Raw genomic sequence first — 19,906 nt, 5'->3', positions numbered from 1 at the left:
ACATCTCTGCTTCACCACTTGTAAGATGAGTGACAACGGGCAATTCCTCCCTGAAACTCCGTTTTCCCTTCTTCAAAGTGGAAGAAAAATATCGTATGATGGTGAGGACGAGATAATGCACGTAAAGCGGTTGACACAGTGCCTGGCACACAGGAAGCTCTGAACACGTAAAAGCTGTTACTTTTATGTTTGAAGCGTAGACGTTTCAAGGAACGGTTGAACCCTTCCTAACCCAAGGAAGGGTTACAACGAGAACAATTCCAAGTGGAAGAATTGATGCTTTTGAACTGTGGGTTTGCAGAAGACTTTTGAGAGTCCCTTGGACTGCGAGGAGATCCAACCAGTCCATCCTAAAGGAGATCAGACCTGGGTGTTCATTGGAGGGACTGATGTTGAAGCTGAAACTCCAATACTTTGGCCACCTGATGTGAAGAGCTGACTCATCTGAGAAGACCCTGATGCTGGGAAAGATTGAGGGCAGGAGAAGGGGACGACAGAGGATGAGATGGTTGGATGGCATCACCGACTCGATGGACATGTGTTTGGATAGACTCCAGCGGTTGGTGATGAATAGGGACGCCTGGCGTGCTGCAGTTCATAGGGTCACAAAGAATCGGACACGACTGAGCGACTGAACTGAACTGAACTGAACTGGATTACTAGGCGCATGCGCGTGTCCGCGAGCTACTCCAAGGGCGGGCGCTGCGCATGCGCCCGAAGTTGCGCCGGGAAGCCAGCGCGGTTCATTCCGCCCGACTCAAACATGGCGGCGCCCTCTGTTTGCCCTGAAGTGCCGTCCCGCCTCCTGGCGGCCGGGACGCCCTCTGCTGCGGTGGGGTCCGGGACACGGCGGGTGAGGGTGAGCAAGCACTGGGGCCGGCGGCGTCCCAGGAGTCGGGCGGAGGCGGCAGAGGATGCGGCGCGGTGGCCGCCGGGGACGGTTGTGTGTGGGAGGGGAGGGCAGTGGACTGGACCGGACCCCGGACTGAGCGGTCCCCGCACAACACGCGGGTGCGGGGCGCTGCCCGCCGAGCGGGGCCGCGGACACAGGCCTGCGAGGGCTCGGAGGAGCTGGTCGTGGTGGAGACCGACGCTGCGCCTGTGGGATCGCTTCATTCTCTCGCTCGCTCCGCCTGCGGTGCCTCAGCTCCCCGTGGCTTCGGAGGGTGGAGAGAGTGACCCAGGCCGGCGTCGCCGTTACAGAGTGTTCGCTGCGGAGCCAAGCAGCCGGGTTTGGATCCTGTCTTGGTGCTTGCCGACTGTGTTCTTGGGCACGTTGGTCCCTCGCCTCCTGCCTCAGTGTCCTCATCCTTAAAGAGAGTTGAGAATGAAATCTGCCTCCTAAAACGATCATAAAGGTTAAGTGAGATAACAGGTGTAAAGTGCTGAGAAGGCTTGCCGGCACAAAGTAAATGCTGTGTGCGCTTGTTGCTGTTATTTTTCTTTCACCATCATCACCCAGAGCTCAGAACCTCCCGTGGGAGACATCCAGAAATGTAGGCAGTTCTGATATGATGGAAGAAAAGCAGAGAAGCTCTTGCTCTGGAAACACCGAGTAGAGGCGCCTCACTCAGTTTAGGAGAATCCAGGAAGGCTTCTGTTCCCCAGGAAACAGAACTGAAGGATGCTTGGGGAGTGCGGGCAGAAAAGGGGAAGAGTGTTCTCAGTTGAAAATGGAATGTGTGAGAAAGCTGCCTGGGGACAGAGCTGAAAGAGGCTAGTCTGTGGTCTGGTCCTCAGGGGCCTTGTTTTGGGGAGGGGAAGCAGGCATGGGGCATGAGGTGTCCTTAGATCCCCGACCACAGATTCTGTACTGCAATCTCCCCTACAGAGGCTTTCAAACCTAGCTGTGGACTTGCAGTTTGGGGTTAATGACTACACGTGTAAGAATGAGATTTGTGGATTACAAAGGTCACTCTAGTGAAGACTAGATTAAAGGGAATGGCCCTTAAGAGGCCGTCAGAACTGTGGGGGTAAGAGATGCCTATGGCCTTGAGTTGGGTTAGAGGCAGAAGGTGGGGAGAGATGACTAAAGCTGGTGATGACTTAGATGGGGATGTAGAGGCTGGGGGAGAGGTCAGGCTTGGCTCCGAGTTTTTGACTGGTGGATGGGATGCTGCTCAGTGGGATAGGGAACAGGATGGGAGGTCGTTTAAGGAGGAAAGATACATTTTGTTTTGAACATGTCTGTAGTAAATGCCTGTAAAACTTTCAGATGGAGCTGTCCCATGGTGATCTAGCATCCATCAAAGGTCTCTACAGTTGTGGGAAGGGATGTGTCACCTGGGTGAGGGCCTGGAGCGAGAAGCTCGGGGTCTGGGACATCCCAGAGGATGCTAGTGCTGGAAGACTACTTGGGCACAGCCTCGTTGCTTTTGCTTATCAGCCTTGTGCTGTCGTTGGTCAGCAGGCTTTCCTGAGCGTGGGGAGTGGGACTGGGTGTATCCATCTTTGTGTCCCAGCTGCCCAGCACAGGGTCTGGTGTGCAGCAGCCCAGCCACAATCTGGTGTTGCGCTTTTTGAGCACTGACTTTGTGGTGCCAGGCTCTGCGCTCAGTGCTCTGCATTTGCCTGTGTTCGGGGGACACGGAGCAGCTCTTAGAATCCTACAGGTTCTCATCAGATTTTCCACTTGGTCTTTGATTCAGGTAATAAACTGGAGGAGGAGAGCCAAGCTGGAGTTTCCCTGGACAAGCTGTCGGAACAGAGTAGCCTGGGCTTCTTGGAAATCTGAGGTATGTCTGTTAAGACTCAAAGATGAAACAAACCAGGAGGTCAGTTTGTTTGTCCTTCTTCTCTAGGTTCACCATGATTCAACTCACCTTTTCAAGACAACTTTTTCTTTAAAAGTGTTCAGTAATGACAAAATGCTAGGTAGTTTGCTTAGGAGAATGTTGATGTTGTCCTTTTGCTGACAAAGATCTTGCTAGGTTAATCCCTCGGCAGTGGTCACACCTTGTTTTCATTAAGTACAATCTATAATGCTCCAAAATACAGTGACTGAAAGGAAACAGAAATTTATTCCTTTCCGTTAACAGTCTGGAAGTAGGCAGTCCAGAACTGGTCAGGGCAGCTCCCTCTGTTCTGTGAAGTCATCCAGAAGCAAGGTTCCATTGATCATGTAGCTCTCCTTGCTCATGGACTGAGCAGGCTGCTCCAGCTCCTGCCATTGCGCATGCATTCCGTATGGCAGAGAGAGAAAGAGTAGGGAGCACATACCCTTTCCTTTTAAGGTTCTCATGGGTAAAGACACATATTTTGGATAGTGTGTCCCCAAACTCCGCCTCTGGTGTACAACCAAAGGAGGAATCACGACTGTTCCAATGCTGGAGGGAAAGCTGGCTGAGAGAACCTGTTCTGTCCCCAGCGCGACTGGGTTGCTGACTCTGATGGTCGGCCTGAGGGAAGTCCAGTCACTGGTGACACAGGGTGGGGTGTGTCCCGGGCCTCTGGGCCCCGAAGGCCGGCCCCTCTGGCTTTGGGTTGTTTGTGTCGCTTGGCCCAGCAAACCCAGGCTTGCTCACACAGTGCTTTCTGTGCCTGGCGTGTCAGACACTGCACTGGGGCTCAGGCTGTGGAGGTCAGGGAGCTGGGTCCTGGGGTCAAGGAGCCCTTAGCCACATGGAAACCATGGCATGGGCTTCCCAGGCGGCTCAGTGGTAAAGAATCCAGCTGCCAACGCGGGAGACGCAGGGGTGACGTGCAGGAGGGAACGGCAGCCCGCTCCCGCACCTCGCCTGGGAGATCCCGTGGGCAGAGGGGCCTGGCAGATTACAGGCATGGGGCCACAAAGAGTCGGACACGGCTGAGCACGTGTGCACTCACAGTGCAGCGGGAAACGCCGGAGGCCTGTCCAGAAGCGTGTGGTTCACAGGAGGATGCCCGATGTTGCAGGGCTCTGTGAGCTGGTGAAGAGCCACCGCACACCACGTGCTTCGGAGTGCGTGAGGCCCCCGCAGATCGGGCCGCGAGGCTCTGGGGTCGGGTGTGTGTCTCTGCTTCCCTGGTTAGAGGCTCTCTGTCCGAGGGCCAGTCTCTCCCTTGTTACTCCTCAGTTTCCTCATCTGTGAAACAGCGGCAACAGTGTTGACTCCAGAGAATGGCTTTGAGTATGACGGGGAGTCAAGCATGCAGCTCACAGGGCCCGCTGTGAGCATGTCGGTGTGCTGCTGCACCGTGCAGGATGGTTCGAAGCCAGAGAGACTGCTTCAGACTGCAGTCACAGAAGGCCCAAACCTCAGGGGAGGCCAGGCTGTGGTCTGTCCATTGAGGCAGCTTGTCCAGGTTGGACTCAGAGGATCAGGGACTGCTCTGCACGCTCCCTGTGTTTCTCAGGAGTCCCACCAAGCTTTCTGATTAAAGTGGTCTGTCCGGATTCTCAGAGGCTGTCCTCTGAAAGGGCTGGTGAGGGGTCCTTTGGGAAGGAAAGGATTCCCTCTGCCTGGTTAACTCCTTCAAGCTCAAATGCTTCTGGGAAACTTTCTCCCAGTCCTAGCCACCCTTCCCACCCGCTCCTCAGCTGATTTTGAACTCCTCCTTGTTAGGGGTCAAACTCCGGCCATGACAGGCTCAGCAAGGTATATTCGGCACAGGACCTAAGTCATGTCTTCCTAACAGAGCATCCCTTGACCAAATTACGAAAACTCCCCATACACACCAACCAAAAGAGACAGGATATGTGCTCATTCCGCCTGGCCAATCATGTAACGCCAGCTACCCCTGTAATTGAGACAAAGAACTGCCTCTATATAAGCAGCCATACTCCTTTGTTCGGGGCTCTTGTCGGATTCCACTGTGTGGGATGAGACTTGGGCCCTAGCGCGCTAGAAATAAAACTCCCTTCCTGCCTTTGCATTACTATGGTGGACTTGTTCTCTCGGTTGGTACGGAGATACGGGCTCGGTGCTTAACACTCCTCTGTGACTTCCTAGCATCTTTCTACAACCTAGCAGTACATTCTTACCCCCTGTGATGTTACGGGTTTCCTCGCCTATCTGCTTGTGAGGCCACGAGCAGCTCACGTGCAGGCACAGGGACTGTCTCCCCAGGTATTCCCACTGTGTGGATCATTTCCTGGCACGGAGCTGGTGCTCAATGAACACTGTGGAATGGATGGATGCTCAGCCAGTGGGGTTAGAGAGGCCTCCAGCCTGGTGAGGGCTTGGCGTGCTGTTGATGAAGGGAGGACACGCGATGGTTTCGTTGGCATCTGTGTGTAATATGGCACGCAGACGTGGTGAACTGTGACCTCAACTATGAGAGTTTAGGTCAGAGACTGTTTCTCTGTCTTTCTGTCCTTTTCCAGTAGAGCAGTTTCTCAGCTCTGACATGGTGCTGTTTGGGGCTCGGTGAGTCTTTGTCGTGGGGCCGTCTTGTGCACTTCGGGGTGCTGAGCAGTACTCTGGGCCTCTGCCTGCAGGTGCCAGCAGCCCCCGTCTACCTCCAGCTGTGACAAACGGAAACGTCTCCAGAGGAGGCCGTGTGTCTCCCGGGGCAGAATTGCCCTCAACTGAGAAACCTCTGAGGGCTTCCCAGATGGCTCAGTGGTAAAGAATCCACCTGCCAATGCAGAAGTGGGATCAATCCCTGGATCAGCAAGATCCTCTGGAGAAGGAAATGGTAAGCCACTCCAGTATTCTTGCCTGGAGAATCCCAAGGACAGAGGAGCTTGGTGGCCTATAGTCCATGGGGTCGCAAAGAGTGGGACTCACCGGAGCGACTAGACAACAAAAACCAGCAGAGAATCTGGGGTACAGGATGCTGGTTAGAAGCATGAACTTCTAAGTCAAAGATACTTGAGCCGAACATCCTTGGTCCTTGTACTTACTAGCTGTGTGCCTTTGGACAAAGTACTTGACCTCTCTAAGCCTCCGTTTCCTCTGGTGTATAGTGGGAATAATGATGACCTCACGCTAGCTTTGTTGGGTGGAATTATTAATGAGGTAGTGTGTGTAAAATACTTTATCTAGTCTTTGAGTCCACAGTTGGTATCTCATCTTACCGTGTGTTAGTTAGGAGAGGATGATCTAACAACAGCCTATGAGGGTCAAGAGAGCAAGCATGCAGAGTTGAGGAAGAAGAATGCTTATGGTAGGAAAGTGAGTGGCCCTCTCAGGTCTGACCCGGTTCCTCTCCCAGATGACTGTTAAAGGTGTCTGTGTGTCCTTGTGTCTGCGCCCTTCTGTACACGTGTGTGTCTGTTTGTGTGTATAGGGGGGACATTTTAAAAAGTGTCACTCGGCTTGATTTTGTTGCACAGAAACTGAGCCTTCGGTCTAGAATGCCGAAAGGGCAGCCTCTGTGGGCAGAGCTTCAGTTGGAACAGTTTGCCACAAAAAAGAGGCAGGTGTCCCACTCTGTACCGTCCTGGAATTCCCTCGAGGACAGTGCCACACGGGTGGCAGAGGTTCTCAGACTTGGTGTGTGGCAGGGTAACGGACACCACCAGAGGAAGGGACCCCAACCTCAGGAAATGAAAACCTCCAAGCACGTTTAGTGCACAGAGCATGTCGTCCTAGAGACCTTAATTTACCGCAATTTACTTTCGCCAGCTGCATTTTTAAATGATTGAAATAATGGAAGTCTCAAGAGTAGGCATTTTTGCAGCGAGTGATTTTAGCATTTGCTCCAGGTGTCTGGCACTCTTGGAGGTCCTCGTGGGTATCAGTAGCTTAACAGTCTGAGGGCGCCTATGGTTGACCTCAATGATACAGTCACAGATGCTACAGAAAGCCCGGGCGTGGGCTGTTATGTTCACACCGGCTTGTTAGGAGAGATCCGCCTTGAGCTTCAAAGGAAGGAAGCGGAGGGCAGGGTTAGAGTTGAGAGTTGCTCACTTGAGTCTGAAGAGCAGCATGCAGAGGCTCAGAGGTGGCAGTTCCTGCTGGGAGTCTGCTGAAAGCAGCCCTGGTGGGTTCGTTGTCACAGCAGAAATGTACTCAGCTTCTGGTCTTAAAAGGTCTGGCAGTAGAACCTGTTCCCCCTACTCCACCCACCCCATTTCCTCTACTGACCCGATTCATCTAGGCAGTGCCTTTCCTGTCCTGAGTGGAAGGCTCCAGGGCCCAGCGGGAAGTTGTCTCCAGCTCAGGAGCCTGGCTGAGGCTCACCTCTGTAGTCTCAGGGCTGGGTGGGCCCCTGTCAGGGACTTTCCTGGTTGAATGTAACTCAGTCAGCTGCCCAAGTTAATGCTTCAAATCATGGCTTAAAGTCAGAAATAACATTGGTTAATTTTGTAAGCTGTCTTGTTAAATATTGAGTAGATACAAAAGAATATCCTAAAAAGCCTTTTGATGAAAGTGAAAGTGGAGCGTGAAAAAGTTGGCTTAAAGCTCAACGTTCAGAAAACAAAGATCATGGCATCCGGTCCCATCACTTCATGGAAAATAGATGGGGAAACAGTGGAAACAGTGTCAGACTTTATTTTTGGGGGCTCCAAAATCACTGCAGATGGTGACTGCAGCCATGGAATTAAAAAGACACTTATTCTTTGGGAGAAAAGTTATGACCAACCTAGACAGCATATTAAAAAGCAGAGATATTACTTTGCCAACAAAGGTCTGTCTAGTCAAGGCTATAGTTTTTCCAGTAGTCATGTATGGATGTGAGAGTTGGACTGTGAAGAAAGCTGAGCACCGAAGAATTGATGCTTTTGAACTGTGGTATTTGAGAAGACTCTTGAGAGTCCCCTGGACTGCAAGGAGATCAAACCAGTCCATCCTAAAGGAGATGAGTCAGAAATATTCATTGGAAGGACTGATGTCGAAGCTGAAACTCCAAAACTTTGGCCACCTGATGCTGGGAAAGATTGAAGGTGGGAGGAGAAGGGGACGACAGAAGATGAGATGGTTGGATGGCATCACTGATTCAATGGACATGAGTTTTAGTAAACCCCGGGAGTTGGTGATGGACAGGGAGGCCTGACATGCTGTGGTCCATGGGGTCACAAAGAGTTGGACACGACTGAGCGACTGAACTGAACTGATGTATATCCTGTGACAAACGCTGTCTCCCCACTCAAAAACTCAAGTTTTGGGGAAAGCTCTTGCTTTGGAGATGAACGGCTTGGTAATAGCCGCTCTCCCCACTGGGAATCAGGCAGTCCCAACTACAGAACCAGACTGGGACTACAACATGGCTAAAAGAAGATGGGATCAGAGTCATTTTGTCAGATGTGCTCTTGAAGGACTCAGGCAAGTGCATGCTAAGACTTTAACCTCTGCCAAATTGGCAAACACAGAAGAGGAGAAGGAAGCTCCTGGTAAATTCCTAGATAGACTGAGGGAAGCCCATCGCAGATTCACTAGGATTGATCCTGAAAGTGAAGAGGGGAGAGTGATAGATAGATAGATTAAAAGATAGATTTCTCACTCAGTTGGCTCCAGATATCCGCCATGAGCTATTAAAACAGGCGTATGGACCAAAGCAGTCTTCAGATAATCTGTTGCCTCTGGCTCGAACAGTCAATTACAGCAGGGAATATGAGGAAAGAAAGAAAGGCGGAGAAAGATAAGGAAACAGGTGGAAGCCCTTGTTATGTCTGTCAGAACCGTTCTTAAACAGCCTGAGAAAAATTTCCGGAGGGACCCAGGTGAAAAGGGATGGGCTTGCTATTACTGTGGAAAGGAGGGGCACCTCAAGTGGGATTGTCCTCAGGTGTCTAACCACCCCTGGCTCCATGTCTGGTCTGCACGGGACCTCACTAGAGTAAAGCCTGCCCCCAGAGGCATAGGTTTCAGGGACCTAGGTTTCAAGAAAACCAGGACTGAAGGTGCCCGGGGGTCCCCACACAAGCTCCCATTCTAATTACATCTGAGGAACCCCGGGTATTAACAACTCTGGGGGCAAATCCATCGATTTCCTTTCGCACACTGGGCCAACTTACTCTGTGCTCACTGAAGCCCCGGCCCACTTTCTTCCCAATCCGCTTCTACAGTGGGAGTATCAGGACGAGCCAAACGTCATTATTTCGGTCGTCCTCTAAGCTGCAACTGGGACTCTGTGCTATTTTCACACGAGTTTCTGATCGTGCCAGAGTCTCCGTCACCCCTTTTGGGGAGGGATATACTGAGCAAGGTCCATGCCTCTGTTTTCATGAATATGGTGCCCTCCCTTTCTCTTCCATTAATTGAACAAAATGTAAATCCTAGAATGTGGGCTGATGGAAAATCTGTGGGTCGAGCACAAAATGCTATTCCTGTAGTTGTTAAGCTCAAAGACCTGCACTTATTTCCACATCAAAAGCAGCATCCACTGAAACCTGAGGTTAAGGAAGGGTTAAGCCCACCGTCGAGAATCTAAAGGAGCAGGGCCATTCATTCCCTGCACCAGCCCGTGCATCACTCCTATTTCGGGCCTGAAGAAGTCGGATGCTAAGTGGAGACCAGCTCAGTATTCACCAGGAGTAAATGAGGCTGTGGTGCCTTCACACCCCGTGGGGCCTCATCCTTGGCCTCTATTGTCTGAAACCCCTAGCCGAGCCGCACATTTCTCAGCCCGCTTTCTGGAGCTGAGCCTGTGCTGACTCAGCCTCCCCGTGGCTTCACGGCAGCCGAGAGGCTCTCTGGGAATCGCGGCTGCTGCTGCATTTGGACCCTGGGGGGGGCTTGCCTGGCTTTTATAGGAACTTAGACCTGAAATCCAGCAGCCCAAGCCGGCAGACTGGCGTGGTCTCCAGATACAAGGCTTTAAGGCTCTTCAGACTGCTCTCCTGCAAGCTCCTGCTTGAGCTTGCCTACAGGGTCAGACTTTAATTTGTTTGACGCTGAAAGAAAAGGTAGGGCCTTGGGAGTTTTGACACAACCCTGAGGACCTCACCAGCAGCCTACAGGAGTAGAATCTTAAACTCTGAAGTTAATATTTGGGTGACAGACAGTTGGCTTCTTAAATATCAGTCACTGTTGTTAGAAGGATCAATAGCTAAGCTTAAAGTTTGTGGGAACTTAAATCCTGCCACCTTCCTTCCTGAGAAGGAAAATGAGACACCTGATCACTACTGGGGACAATCCCAATTTCTAACTTTAAACTATGCAGCTCGGGAAGACCCCATTAGACAATCCTGACATGAAAATATTTACAGATGGCAGTTCTTTGGTTTGGGACGGGAAGCAGGTTATGCCATGGTGACAGCTATAAACAGGTTTTAGAAGCAAAATCCCTCCCCCAGCGAACGAGTGCTCAGTTAGCAGAGCTTGTGGCTGTGACCCGAGCTCTAGAGTCAAGCAGAGAGCACCAAGTAAATATCTACACAGATTCTAAGTACGCTTGTTTGACTTACATGCTCATGGTGCAATATGGAAAGAAAGACGATTTAAAACGGCAACAGGAGAACCTATTAAGTATTTCAGAGAGATTGAGAGACTTATAACTGCTATATATTATCCTAAAGAAGTAGCTGTTATGCATTGCAAAGGGCACAGCAGGGATGGGAGTAAAGTAGCTGAAGGTAATCAGCTGGCTGACTGTCGAGCCAGAAAAGCGGCACCCCTTCACTGTAGACGCCTTTGATCTGGACAGGTCCTGTGGAACAGGAGAAACCACAATATACTGAGGAAGAATTAGATATGAGAAAAGAGGAGCCAAGATTACTGATAAAGGATGGTTATAGTCCGAGGATGGACGATTAATAATTCCTGAAAGTGCTCAGTGGAAAATTCTTAAGGGTTTACACCAGAGTTTTCATTTAGGTGTTGAAAGCACTTACCAGATGGCTTCTCGTTTGTTTGAAGGTAAAACTATAATGAAAACTTTAAAGAGCATTATCAAAAGATGTGAGGTTTGTTAGAAAAATTACCCAAAGACTGGAAAACTAGCAAAATCTGGGTTACAATGAAGTGGAAAATACCCTGGAAAATTGATTTTACTCATATGCCAAAAGCAAATGGATATTCTTGCTTCCAAGTTTGGGTGGATACTTTTACTGGATGGATTGAAGCTTTTCTCTGTCATAGTGACTGGGCTAAGGAGGTTATAAGAATTTTAATCCTTGAAATTATTCCTAGGTTTGGGCTGCCACAGAGTCTTCAGAGTGACGATGGCTCTACCTTTAAAGCTACTGTAACTCAGGGATTGTCAAAAGCTCTAGGAATAGAATATCACTTACCCTGTTCCTGGAGGCCCCAATCCTCAGGAAAGGTTTAAAAAGGTAATGACATTATTAAGAGACCTCTGTGCAAATCAACTCAAGAGACTCAGGACCAATTGGCTTAAAGTTCTACCCTTAGCCTTAATGAGGGCTTGAACTGCCCCCCAAAGGAGGGACTGTCCCCCTTTGTATTTATGGAAGGCCTTTCTTATGCACAGATGTTGTTATAGACCCTGAAGCATTGGAATTAACTAATTATGTAACTCAGCTCTCAGCTTTTCAACAGGCATTAAAGGAACTCTGAGAGGTGACTTCTGACCTAACCTCTGAGTCAAGCAAGCCTCTATTTGAGCCAGGAATCGAGGTCCTCATAAAAACATTGGGATCTGGGGGCACATCCCTCGAGCCCCTCTGGGAAGGCCCTTACCAGATTATTCTTTCTTCTCCCACAGCTGTCAGGGTGCCAGGAATTGATTCATGGGTACATCACACTCGAGGAAAGAGGTAGCACCCTGGCCAGAACTAAGTGACGTCATTTTTTGTCTTTCCTTTCTATGCTGGGACTTTGTACTTTTCAGATGGGCCTGATAATCTACTTCTGCTGACTCCAGAAGTCCTTAGTCGGCCGTTTGATCCTTAAGACAATGCCTTCCGGTCCCGGGCTCCCTCCTACGCTGCATTCCACAGTCGTCTAACTGCTGGGTCTGCGGAGCACTCTCCTTTTCATCAGTGGTGGACATCTCCACTTCAAGGAAAAGACTTTCTCCAAGTCTGCGAATCCCTTTGGCGACGACAATCCTATGCGATGCCTCTTCTTCATCTGATGACGTCTCGCAGTTGTAAAGCGGACTGGTGTAACACTTTGTGCCTTGACTGTGGCCGTACTGCGACTCTTGCCGTTGCTGATTGTTTTGTCCTTGCTCTCTGCTCCCTGCGTCTGTAACTATGTAGCTGGATTCGTTTCCAGGTGCATGAAAGCTTTTAAGTTACAAGTGGTCGCTCAGACTCCTGCCACGTGGCAGCTTCCTTCAGCTACCCCTCCAACTACTACTAGGGCCCCTGGACCAGAGACCTTGAATACGAGGGTTAGCAGAAAATGTTGCCTCACCAATTTAGAGATGATGCCCTTTGCTTAGGCGACATAATCCTCCTAAAAGAAAAGTGGGGAACGAGAGGGTAACCGGCAGGAAGGCCAGGGGTCTCCAAACGGAGGAAACAGGCTGCACGCGTCAGACACTTTTTCTCTCTTAAGCGGCAGGAGGAGGCAAACTGCAAGTGTCAGGTTTCGGGCTTCCCTGGGGGCTCAGCTGGTGAAGAATCCCCTGCAAGGCGGGAGAGCCCGGTTCGATCCCTGGGTTGGGAAGATCCTCTGGAGAAGGGAAAGGCTACCCACTCCAGTACTCTGGCCTGGAGAATTCCATGGACCATACAGTCCATGGGGTCACAAAGAATCGGACACGACTGAGTGACTTTAAATATAAATGTAAAATACAAATTTAAAAAGAGGTTTGTTTTAAAATCTGTGTTGCCATGATGACACCTGAACTTTCCTCAAACCTTGAGCCAACCAATGCATTTTTCTTACGGAAATGTTTTTCTAAGCTATGTTAATGAACTATGTATTTACCCTAGGCTCTGTCTTCAAGTCAGTTCCACCTAAGACTCAGAAGTGACTTGACAAGCCAGTGTGTTTTACTCTTGCACGTGCCCTCTCAAGCTATGTTAACGAGACTGTTTTTGCTTGGAAACCTGTCTTTCTTCAATATTCATGTTGATCGTTTATGGCCCGGGATGACTCACCTGGTGCCAGTGTTAGCTCAGTGCATGTGGTGGGTGAGGGGCCTGGTGCCAGTCTCTGAGTTTTGAGACATTTCCTTTCTCTAATCAGTAGCCTGCTAGTAGCTACGTATCACCTGGCTAAAGACTAGCAAGGGGGCACTCTTTCTGCCCCTTTCTGATGTCTGTGTCAGAGGCTTTCTCTATTTCTTTTGTACTTTAATAAAAGGCAATGGCAACCCACTCCAGTACTCTTGCCTGGAAAACCCCATGGGCAGAGGAGCCTGGTAGGCTGCAGTCCATGGGGTTTCGAAGAGTTGGACACGACTGAGCAACTTCACTTTCAAAGCTATATTACACAGAAGCTCTGAGCGAGCAAGCCTTGTCACTGGCCCAGGATTGAATTCCTCTCTGGAGGCCGAGAATCCTGGCGTCATTCATAACTCAGCAACAACCTTTCGTCTACCTTTGGGCTGTTGTGAATAATGTTGCTAGGAATAGTTGTGTACCAGTTGTTGTTTGAACAGCTGTTTTCAGTTATTGACATGGATATCCAAGAGTAGAGTTGGTGAAATACACAGTAAGTCCATTTCCATCTTTCTGAGGAAATGCTGAACCATCGCACATCTAGCCTGCTGGTTTCCGTGCCCACAAGCAAAGTGTGTGGCTTCCGGTTTTCTGCATTGCTGCTAACATTTGATCTTGATTCTAATTGTTTAGTGAATGTGAACAGACATTGCTTTGTGACTTTAATCTGTATTTCCATCATTACAGAAAGGGAATATACCCAAGACAATTTTTAACTCAAACGTCAGCATCCTGCCGTAGCTGTTGCATTACCCAAAGCTACTAACAGTTACCCTATATACTAAAAAAAATTAATCCCCCAGATGACTCATCAAAATTCATTAGGATAACACAAACAGTTCTACCATGTTAATAAATCCAAACCTACTACAAATTTATGAAGATTTTGGAAAAGACCTCATAAAACTAACAATACAATGAATGTCATCAATATTCTTACTTGGAATTGAAACATGGCAATGAAAGGAAAAATCATTGTATTTTGACTGTAAGAACTAATGATGAACATTTGGAAATTCAAGATGTTAATCATAATTGTTAACAGTGCACTTATTGATCTGCCGTCCCCATCAAATATCATAATGAAATTCCCATTGATTGCTTTGTATTTGTTTACTTTTGCAAATAAAATCACAACAGATTTATTTCTAGCAATACGTTGTACATGAAGTACAAGGCATATGTACCAATATGTAAACAGTCTATAGATTATTTGTTACTTACATGGAAATGGAGGTTCCATGTTCTTTCTTTCTTTTATTCATGTAGCAAGAAGCCTGCCATGTGAATTTTACACTGTATTAGAATTATGAACATTAGAATCAGCTTACTGTTTCTTTAATAGCCATAGCATTTATATGTTACCTATTGCAATGAGTCTAAATGTCCTTTTGAGGAGAAACAGGGTTTTTCAGGCTTTAGTTTAGCCATTCCTCCCATTGGCACTAAATTATTCAAAAGAATCAGAGGAGGATTCTGGTCCTCATTTGACTCTTTGCCTTCCATTTTATCCTCCCATTTTTTTTTTTTTTTAAATTGCAGTTTGAGCAGTAGCTTACTAATCTTTCATGAAACAGAGTCTAGTAATCCAACAGGAATCGCATCCAGTTCTAGCAAAATCTCATTTCATCCAAACTACAAAGTTGAGGATCCCTTGGTTGCTTTGTTCTTATTAATAGTCTTAAGAATTCTAATAGTATTCTCATCTGACCCTCTAGGGAACCCAGCAAATCATACGCTAACTCCTTCAACCCTCCACCTTCACTTCAAACTGAAACATGCTCATAGTTTGCATATGCTGTTCTGTGGTCTGTTCACACTAAGTGGGTGTATTATCCCTAATGCTCCCAAATGTCATTTGGCAGTCATCCCAGTAGTCTGTATATCAGAACAATAAAGTGCAACATTGATGCCCCTCAGCTCATGTTTTTTTGATTCCCAGTAGGGAGAAGGCAATGGCACCCCACTCCAGTGCTCTTGCCTGGAAAATCCCATGGGCAGAGGAGCCTGGTGGGCTGTGGCCACGGGGTCACTACGAGTTGGACACGACTGAGCGACTTCACTTTCACTTTTCACTTTTATGCATTGGACAAGGAAATGGCAACCCACGCCAGTGTTCTTGCCTGGAGAATCCCAGGGATGGGGGAGCCTGGTGGGCTGCCGTCTATGGGGTCACACAGAGTCGGACACGACTGAAGCGACTTAGCAGCAGCAGCAGTGGACCCATTAAAACACATGAATTGGAAGAGATTCCATTGATCACTGATATATTATCATTGGAGAACTAGCTTCTGTTCTAGATTTTTTTGGTAAATTTTGTTGTTATAGCACTAATAAGCATTATTAAAAGTAACCTGCTGAAGTGTAAGAGTCTTTGTCAGAAATGGAGAATAATACATCCCTTAAGACTCAAGGAAGGTGCTCTAGCTCTCCCATCAGCACAGGAAGTTGAAATTCAGCTTAAACTATTTCCCAAAAAATTGGCTTACAGGACATAAAAACTGTCATTAAGTGGCACACAAGCATTCAAAACTGATGCCATAAAAGCAAACAGTAAGAATTATATCCCTTCTCTATATATAAGTACAGTACTGTGGTTTATTATAGTATTTTAATAAACCATGGTAATTTTAATTTAAATATTCATTGCATGTTATGTAAAATCATGAATTATCTGATGTGTATAAGTATGGATATCAGCCAGTTGATATTACAGAAGACATTAAACCATCCAATCCACTTGAGATTCCAGTTGGTTTTCGCTTTTACAGGGTCGTTGAAGTCATTAATGCCCTAAGAGAGCCATGTGTATTTATCACATGTAACATATTAAGTTAGATCATCTGTGGTCAACATGCTTATCATTGTTGATAATCAGAGCTTAATTATGAAGATGTGAAAAGTCTACATCCATGTGCCCCAAAATATGCCTCTTAATTTCTGGCCCATGCTCCATGTGGATTTCTATAAATGAACTGTATGTGATATCTGGTCCTTACTTCAGGGCCATCTCATGTAAAATCATCTACTTTCCCCCATAAATAAGACATCACGATGAGCTTAGGCCTAACCCACCATGCTCACACGTAAGTGGTTTCTGCATTTGCTATTTTTTAATTTTGGGGAGTTTTGGGAGTCAGCTATGGATACTTTTGAAAAGACCCTGATGCTGGGAAAGGTTGAAGGTGGGAAGGGAAGGGGAGGACAGAATGACACGGTTTGGTGGCATCAGCGATGCAATGGACATGAGTTTGAGTGAGCTCCAGGAGTTGGTGATGGACACGGAGGCCGGGCGTGCTGCAGTCCAGTCCATGGGGTCGCAAAGAGTCGGGCACCACTGAGTGACTGAACCGAACCGAACTATGGATGTCAGCGTCCTTGACACAGTCAAGCAACTTTTGGCTGACACTGAACATTGTATACTGACATCATGGACCGTTGTATGTTATTGGTTGAGTGGTCACAGGACAGAGAGTGATGATGTTTATAGGTACACATGCCCATTCCAGATAAGTGGTCTGTTTAATCAAACCCTCGGGAAAGAAAGAGAGTGCTAAGTCATGTCCCACTCTTGCGACCCTATGGACTGTAGCCTGCCAGGCTCCTCTGTCCATGGGATTCTCCAGGCAGGAATACTGGAGTGGGTTGCCGTTTTCTTCTCCAGGGATCTTTCCGACCCAGGAATTTAACCCAGGTCTCCAGCATTGCAAGCAGATTCTTGCACGTTTCAGATAAATAGTCTGTTTATGTGTTTCCATGCACAGACAGCCACATACACACAGTGGACTATCACTGAGCTGTAGAGTAGGAGGAAGTAATGCCTTTTAGAGCCACATGGAGAGGGACCTAGAGACTGTCATGCTAAGTGAAGTCAGAGAGCGACACGTGTCCGATGGCATCAGCTATACGTGGCATGAATGTGAAAACCATGATACTAGTGAGCTTAGTTATGAAGCAGAGGTAGACTCACAAAAACAGGAAACAAATGTATGGTTACCGAAAGGAAAAGGTAGGGATTAATTTGGAGTTTGGGGTTCTTAGCAGATGCATACTACTACGCACGAAAGCAGCCACCAGGACCGCTAAGTTGTGTCCGACTCTTGTGCCCCCATGGACTGTAGCCCGCCAGGCCCCTCATTTCATGGGATTCTCCAGGCAAGGATACTGAAGTGGGTTGCTATTTCCTTCTCCAGGGAATCTTCCTGACCCAGGAATCAAACCCAGGTCTCCTGCATTGCAGGCAGACTCTTTACCGGCTGAGCTGTGAGGGAAGCCCCTGGATAGTATAGGAAACTAGAGTAATACCTTGTGATGGTGTGTGATGGAACAGTCTCAGAAGGACTATATGAAAAAGACATGAAAAAACAGCCATTGTGCCAACACTAAGAGTTACGTAGCGCTGCTCACCACGTGCTCATACCTGCCACGAAAACACTCATGTCAGTAAGTGCCTTGTCACTGATCAGTTACACATGGTTCCTTATTCTCCACAACTACGCCAGCGTTTATTTGTAGACTTTTCGATGATGGCCATTCTGACAGCTGTGAGGTGGTATCGCCAAAATTTATATGTTATTTTCTTCTGAGTAAATGTCAAAACTATGGACTGTCTGTCTCTATGAGCTTTGCGTATCTAAGTACTTGATTAGTACATTTAAAAAGCTAGGTCATAGTTCTAATAACTTGGGTTAGAAAAATAAGGTCAATATATTAGTTTTTTTTTTTTCCTAAAAGAAATCCCTATGCTGCTTTGCGTATTTCCTGTACATATTTGCATGCCAACAAGGAGGAAAGAATGATTTCTTTTCTCTAAGCCCTCTGTGGGACTTAGTTTCAGTCGATCTTTTTGATCCCGGTGTTTCTGAGCAGTATAAGCTGATTCACCGTGGTGGGTGTGATTGGCCTTGTTTTAGGAGGTTGTCACTCCAGTACTCTTGCCTGGAAAATCCCATGGGCGGAGGAGCCTGGTAGGCTGCAGTCCATGGGGTCTCGAAGAGTCGGCCACGACTGAGCGAGTCCCTTTCACTTCCACTTGGAGTGTGTTTCCACATGCTCTTGGACTTTGAACAGTGTGAGTAGGATGTGCCTCTTGAAATCGGGCCCTGCTTTGAGTTCTTTTTCTGATGATTTTCCTAGGGACGTTACTTGCAGGGCGAGTGTCATTTACAGCCTCTCAGGCCTTTTGAATAAAACTAGGCTTCCCTGGTGGCTTAGTTGGTAAAGAATCTGCCTGCTATGAGGGAGATCCGGCTTCGATCTCCGGGTTGGGAAGTTACCTTGGAGAAGGAAATGGCAACCCACTCCAGTGTTCTTGCCTGGAAAGCCCCATGGACAGAAGAGCCTGGTGGGCTACAGTCCATGGGGTCACAAAGAGCTGGACACGACTGAGCTGCTAAACCACCACAGGCCTTTTGAATAGTAAGACTCCTTGAGAACTGGTTTTAAAGTTGTTCTACTGGATATAGCCACAAGGTGGCAGCAGTTCTTCATGCTCAACTCTGGTTCCATGGACAAGCAGAGCCTCAGGGAAAATCCTATATGTGGATTGTCAATTAGAGTGAAATACTTTGGCCACCTGATGCGAAGAACTGACTCATTGGAAAAGACCCTGATGCTGGGAAAGATTGAAGGCAGCAGGAGAAGGGGATGACAGAGGATGAGATGGTTGGATGGCATCGCCAACTCTATGGCCATGAGTTTGAGCAAGCTCTGGAGTTGGTGATGGACAGGGAGGCCTGGTGTGCTGCAGTCCATGGGGTTGCAAAGAGTCGGCCACGACTGAGCGACTGAACTGGGCCAGGAGAGACACCCCTTACCCTTGATCCACAAGACACGTCCTAACTCCTCTTCCCTGGGTTGGCAAGATCCCCTGGAGAAGGAAATGGCAACCCACTCCAGTATTCTTGCCTGGGAAACCCCACTGACAGAGTAGCCTGTCGGACTACAGTCCATGGGATCACAAAGGGTTGAATGAGCCAGAGCACACACGCAGTACGGGAAACACAAACCTGGTTCGGTAACACACGTAAGGCAGAGCATTAAAAGTCACAACATCTGTGAATTCCTAATACCCAGCCCAGTGCGTGATAAATGCAGAGAAAATGCTCCTATTTCTCATGCAACCTGGGGAGCTCAGTGGAAGATTTTTCTGCCCACACTGAGGGGCAGTCCGGACGCTCACCTTGGTGTGTAAATACATAAAGCCCAGGTGCTGCTGCTGCTGCTGCTGCTGCTGCTAAGTCGCTTCAGTCGTGTCCGGCTCTTGCGACCCCATAGACGGCAGCCCACTAGGCTCCTCTGCCCCTGGGATTCTCCAGGCAAGAACACTGGAGTGGGTTGCCATTTCCTTCTCCAGTGCATGAAAGTGAAAAATGAAAGTGAAGTCGCTCAGTCATGTCTGATTCTTAGCGACCCCATGGACTGCAGTCCACCAGGCTCCTCCGGCCATGGGATTTTCCAGGCAAGAGGACTGGAGTGGGGTGCCATTGCCTTCTCTGAAGCCCAGGTGAGTCCATGGTAAATGTTATATTCTCGAGATATTAACTTTTATTATTTACTTTGTGGTTCTAGTAACTATTTGCTCTAGGAAAAATGTAAACAATTCTGAATAATGAACATTGGATTTCTGATCAGCTATATCTTCTGAAATTCAGTTTCTCTGAAGGCTCCATGTGGCTTTTGAAGGGAGAAAATTGTGAGCACACAAAGAACCACTCCGACCCGCATCCTAGTAAACAGGCGAAGCCAGTGAGAGTGTAAAGGGAAAACAGACCACTGCAGGTCCTGGAGATGGGCCAGTCCTCCTCCCGTCCCCAGCAGCATGTTAAAGGGCATAATTCAGGGCTGAGGTTAAGGGTTCCATCTCCCGTCTGTCTCCTTGGAATCAGGAGATCAATCTCTCCTGTGAAAGGTACACTCTGGAATCTGAGGCCTGAGGGTGGAGGGTTGCAGGCCCAAACA

The 19,906-nt window shown here is 48.1% G+C and overlaps 1 long non-coding RNA gene across 1 annotated transcript; it reads left to right on the top strand.

Annotated features, from left to right (window-relative positions):
- Positions 1-770: 770 nt before the first annotated feature.
- LOC120854752 lies at positions 771-19,682 on the top strand. The gene is made up of 4 exons (XR_005719053.1): positions 771-859; positions 2,649-2,735; positions 3,267-3,392; positions 17,187-19,682. It is a non-coding gene; the product is annotated as an uncharacterized LOC120854752 (long non-coding RNA).
- Positions 19,683-19,906: the final 224 nt, after the last annotated feature.

Source organism: Oryx dammah, unplaced genomic scaffold (assembly GCF_014754425.2).
Source record: "Oryx dammah isolate SB20612 unplaced genomic scaffold, SCBI_Odam_1.1 HiC_scaffold_27, whole genome shotgun sequence".
Classification (NCBI taxonomy): Eukaryota; Metazoa; Chordata; class Mammalia; order Artiodactyla; family Bovidae; genus Oryx; species Oryx dammah.
This window is presented reverse-complemented; position numbering and strand designations above follow the sequence as displayed.